Here is a 6000-nt window from a genome sequence, read left to right on the forward strand (position 1 = left end):
AATCCTTAAGAATTCTGACCAGTGCAGCAAGCTGTAAGGGTCAGGGTGAGAAGGGCCTCCACAGAGAACAGTAGAATGTATGCTGCACACACAAACACCTTTTCCCAATGACAGCAGCAAAGAGAAAGGAAGACTGCTCTAATTCGCTGGGATAAACACTGTATACAATAGCAATTTGGGGAAGAAAGGGTTCATTTCATCATTTCATCTTACACTTCCAGGTCACCAACCATCACTGAGGGAAGTCAAGGTAGGAACCTGGAGGCAGGAACTAAAGCAGAGACCAAGGAGGAGTGCCGCTTACTGCCTAGTTCCTTCTTGTGCGTGCTCAGCAGGCTTTCCTATATAGTGCCTGCTTCTGCCTCGGGATAATGCTGCCTATAGTGTATGGGGCCTTCCTACGCCAACTAGCAATTAAGAAAATGCTCCACGAACATGCTCATAAAGCCAACCTGATCTAGGCAGTTCCTCCATGGAGATTCCCTCTTCCCAGGTGACCCTAGTTTGTGTCAAGGTGGCAATCAACACCACCCAGAACATAGCCATTGAGCTCCCTTGTTCCATGCCTAGGCAACCGTTCCCTGCATTCTTTCTAACCATGCATCTCCCTAGATGGCTCTGCTTGCAACTGAAAAATGCTCATCTGGTTTGGGCCAACACAGTAGCGTGTGGCCTTACTATGAGGACAAAGCCTGGAAAGGACTGTTGATGCTCTTTAACTGGAGTTGAAGCACGAGCTTCTGCAGTGCAGAGGAAGCTGCCACTAATTGCTCCCTGGGGCTTCTCTTAGCCCCCTCCCCTAGGCTTCCTCTTCCTGGCTGACACCCACCCCAAGGACCGCATTGCTCAAAGTGTGGCTCACCTGGGGACTTGTTAGATTTGCAAGCTCTGGGACCCCCACCCCACATGGATTGCTCTGAAGTTGACACTTTTTCCCAGGACCCCAGAGAATTCAGACACACACTCAGCTTCCCCAAGAACTGATCTTCAGGTGCTCAAAGCTCTTACAGAGGGAAAGTCACTTATGCAGGGGAGAGTAGCCTCCTTCAGGGGCTGAGCTCCAGAGAGCTAAGCATATCTGAGGGAATCTTTAAATTCCCAGGGCCCAGTACTGTGCCTGGGTGTAGGAGGAACTCAAAATAAAGATTGTCAAATGGCACAAGCAAATGCCAGTGAACAGCCAGGCCCACCTGGGTCACTGTCCTAGCTAGAGAGACCTTAGTTCTTCCCAAGAGTCCCTGCAGCAGAGATTACCTTGAACATGTAAATTAAGAGAGGCAAACCTTGCCAGGGGCTCTGCCCAGCTCGGCACATTCCAGAGCTTCCGGTTTGCACACTGATGTCAAGCTCCACATGAAATGCATCTGAATAAGCAACTTCGCTCTGCATCCTGCATAAATTTGAATGTCTATGTTGGAGCCAAATTAAGGCTTTACTCAGAAATGTGCTGAGCCCTTAGTGGTGGCTTCCTGAAGTCCCTAGTAGGTGGGAAGGGTGGGAGTGGGGGATATGGGACTAGGAGGAACAAGGTAAGAAAATAGAGAGTGACCCTGAGCAGAGAGGGATCCAGAAGAAGAAAGGGGAAAAGGACTGGTGCTTCTGAGATCTGCCTTCTGCTTTCTGCTTTCTGGTGGGACCTGAAGTTTTTCTTCCATCTCTCGGTATCATTGATATTAAATAGTCAGGCTTCCGAGACCTGCATTGACTTGAGTGATATACCACAGCCAAGGGTGGCTGCTTCCCAACACTTCCTCTTGCCCAGTTTGGGTAAAGAATGCTCACACCTTCCATGACTACTGGGGTTTTACAAATGATGCATTTTGCTGCACACTTCAGGCCTTTGAACCACCCTGGATACTGAATGCTGTGTTGAAATGGTAGTCAGGGATAAAAGGGAAGTTGGGAGGGGTAGGATTCTGACCTTCCATAAACCACTAATTTCACTGTAGTGAGTAGAGACCAACTCTTGGAATTTCAGGGACCTGTCTTGAAGTACGGCAGGAGACCATCAGTGTCAATCACAGGGAAGAATAGGATGATGGAGCAGTGGGAAGATGTTCTTACTGTTCACCAAGCCCGTGACAACACGGCCAGCATGGTCAAGGATGTTTTTAGAAGAATCATTTTAAATTTATTTGTGGATACATTCATACGTGTATATAATGCATTTTTTAAAAATCATACTCACTCCCAATTCCCTTCTCTTACACTCTTCCCACTCCCTCGGGTCCCCTTCTTTCCAGTGAGTCCTCTTTCTACCTTCAAGTCTGACGACACCCCCTGAAGAAAAATAACTTCCTCTCCCTTAATTGCCAGTAGTTCCTCAAGCAAAGGGTAGAACCTCATGTGCCCTCTAACATCCTGCTGGAAGTGCGGATGGATGGAGCCTATGCAAGTTTTATGCAGGTAATCATGGCTGCCGTGGGTTTATGAGTGCAATGGCCATGCCATGTCCAGAAGATGGCAGTTCACATCATTCCTCATCTCTGGATTTCAGGGTCTCATGTGGTCCAGGCTGGCATGGCACTCACTATGTAATTCAGGCTGGCTTCAAACTCCTGATTCTCTGCCTCAGCTTCCTGAGTGCTGAACCCATGCTCATTACTATCCCCAGCTTTCAAAGTCATTTTAAATAGGTGGATCAGTGACTTTCAATCACTTCTTTGGACACAGATGTAAACTGGCCCAGCTTAGATGTGAGCAGAAGCTAGAGAAAAAAACGAGAGCAGATTAGCTGGGAGCAGGGGGCCTCAGAGGCCCATTCTGACCTAAAAGGTCTCTACTGCAAGGGAGACACCCAAAAGCATACCTCAGTGCTGTGTGGAGCTCAGATGAGAACAGCAGCAGGTATGGCTCCCACTGGCAGAGAAAGTGGGCCCAGACACTTGTGGGGATCATGGACGGGTGACAATTCTGACTTGGGAGAATCTGTGTAAGTGGAGATATTTTAGTTGGAATTCTTCAACCTTTCCGACTCTCTTCTTTCCTTAGCCTTGGAAGCAATAAGGAAGTACTCAACCCCCTAGACCAGTGGTTCTCAACCTTCCTGATGCTGTGACCCTTTAATATAGTTCCTCATGTTGTGCTGACCCCCAACCATAACATTATTTTCGTTGCTACTTCATTACTACAATTTTGCTACTGTTATGAATGATAATGTAAATATCTGTGTTTTCCAATGGTTTTAGGCAACCCCCAAAAGGGGCATGACTCACAGGTTGAGAATCACTGCCCTAGACCAACTTGAAGTAAAGTGTTGTCATGAAGGCTCACTTCTGATCTTTAAGATGTGAGTGGAAGACCCTGGAGAGACTTTCTCTCACACATACAAGGGCAGAGTCTTGCTAGGAGAGATTTTGTCTTTTGTCCTTCTCACCTCCACTTCTTGCTTGAAGCACAATCGTTTAGCTGGATGTGCAGCAGCCATCTTGAGATCATGAGGAGCAAATGCCACATGCTGAAGACGACAGAGAAGTCCAGATCTGCCATGGCATTGCTCAGCCTCAGCCCAGGTCTTCTACCCTCTGACATGTGGCTCCAAGAGAAAGCTTAACCTCTGACTTTAAACACCGCGGGCGGGCAGGTTTTTGTCATCCCCACAGTCACACACTGCCCCCTAGCTTTGGCCACTGGCCACTGTAGGAATGCTGTCCATATGTCACCAGAGTTTCTGTTTTCAAAGGGTTTGGGAGCACAACAGACTTCCCAGAGGCAATAGACACCTCCTCCACTCTTCCAGTCGCCCTTCCTCGTCCCCATCCACCAACACCAACTCCTCGTCTGTCTACGCCCCCCCCCCCCCCCACCTTTCATCTCAGCACACCAAATCCTGCTCTCTGTGCACACCTGGTCTTCCTGACTGGAGGCATTTCAACTGGCCTCTGGGGCATTATCAGTGTTCTGGAATTGCCTGAGAGTCAGTGCTTTTGGAAATGGGCCACAGCCAAAGACATGGAACATAGGGGATAAATACCCAGCTGCTTGGCTGGCAGTGAGGGAGCTCTGTTGGAGAGTTCTGCACACCTGGCTTTCTAGGCAGCCCCTGCAGGGCTACAACCCAGTTGCCATCAATGGTAACCTGGTAGTTGATAATGCCCCAGGTTGACTGGCTTCCCTTGTCTCACTCCACTTCCCTATGGAGGATTCTGTGGTCACACACGGATACCTGTATCTTTGCTCGGTGTTTGATTCTGGGATGAACTCTAAGAAAAATATGAGGGTTGTATCTCTATATTTATTCCCTCTCTTCCACCTATCTATATCATCTGTGTACCTATTTATCATCAATCTATCATTTGCCATATATCTCTATCTAAATCTCTATATTGTGTATACTTATGTGTATATATACTATATATAGATGTATGTCCATGTAGGCTATATATGAACATATGTGTATAGATTGATGAATTTTACATAAATTATAATATTTTACATCTTGCTTTCCCTCTTGTGCGTCTTGGTGAGCTCTCATCTGTAAACTGAGTTATCTTTTATTGTAAGGATTGCATTTCTTTGTATAAGAATATGGACACTTTTCAGTTTTCTGTGTTTGTCAGTGTTGGGGAGGCACCGGGTGCAGGTACACACACACATAGTGTATCATCCCTGTGCAAATCCAGATGTTCAGAATCATTCCTGGTTAAATGTGATGGACAAACAATATTTTCTGCTCCTCAAAGGTGAAGTTTCCATAGAAGACCCAACAGTGAGATATCAAGGGACATTTCCTTTGCTCAAATCTCCCACGGTTTAATAGTGGAAGTTTGTTGTGAGAGTTTGCTGTGTGTCTGACAGAGGGCTACCGATTGCCTTACATCCCTCGCCCCTCACTACAATCCTATAATGAAGACGATTGTGGGTTTGAAGGAGAATGGTCCACATAGGCTCACATACTTGAATACTTGGTCCTCAGTTGATAGGACTGTTTGGGAAAGATTAGGAGATGTGGCTTTATTGGAGGAGGTGTGTTATTGGGGAACAGGCTTTGAGGTTTCAAAAGCCGATGTCATTCCCAGTTAGCTTTCTCTGCTAGTGAGTTCTAAGGCAGCCAGAGCTACATAGTGAGACTCTGTCTGGAAAAAAAAAAACAAACAAACAAACTTAAAACTAAAACTTAAATTTTTAAGGAAGATTTAAAAAAATGCGGTAAACGAAGTTTTATTCCAGAAATTCTCAATAGGCATTTAAAACTGTTGCTGGAGCCACCATCATGCCTCAGTACCATGACTAGTGGGGGTGTGGGGTGTGGTGGAGTGTTGTGTCCTTGGTAGGACGATTATACAAAAATCTGTACTGACCCTGATACTCATATGCAGAAATGCAGTCTGTCTAATTTGATGCACACCATCTGGCAGCTAGAGAAGAAAAGGAAGAAGGAGAAGAAACAATAGCCATGTAGTAGAATGTCATTTCTAAGCGAAGTTATGCAGTCACTTTTCTTCATGTAATCTGAGCCAAATTTAAACATGCCAACATCCCAGCCCGCTGATTTTTCAAGTGCTATAGGGTACATCTGGTAGATGCTTATTGAATGTTCAATGGCAGTGACGTAAACATATTTACTAAAATACAGTGTATTGAAAATGCAGCATACTGTGGCACCCTAGTTTGCATTCACACGAATTGGGGCTCTCTGAAATATGCAGATTTAGATCTAAAAGAACATGACTGTGTCTTTACATGTTCTAAGGGTTATAATTACGATGCTTTCAAGTCACTGAGTCCATTTCCCTCTCATTAAATACAAGGAATCAGTCCAAGGTTATTTTTTAAAAATACATTTACAGAATTTAAAGATTTACTTTTATATTTTATTTTTTTGTGTATATGTCTATGAGAGTGGTATGCCATGTTGTGTAGGTACCAGTCAAGGTCAAAAGGTGTCAGATCCTTTGTAGGTGGAGTGATACATGGTTTTTGAGCCACCTGATGTGTGTGCTAGGAATAGAGCTCAGTTCTTCTGCAAGAGCAGCAAGTGCTCTTAACCACTGGGCCATC

This window comes from Peromyscus californicus, unplaced genomic scaffold (assembly GCF_007827085.1).
Source record: "Peromyscus californicus insignis strain IS unplaced genomic scaffold, ASM782708v3 Scaffold_13__1_contigs__length_99412109, whole genome shotgun sequence".
NCBI classification, from domain to species: Eukaryota; Metazoa; Chordata; class Mammalia; order Rodentia; family Cricetidae; genus Peromyscus; species Peromyscus californicus.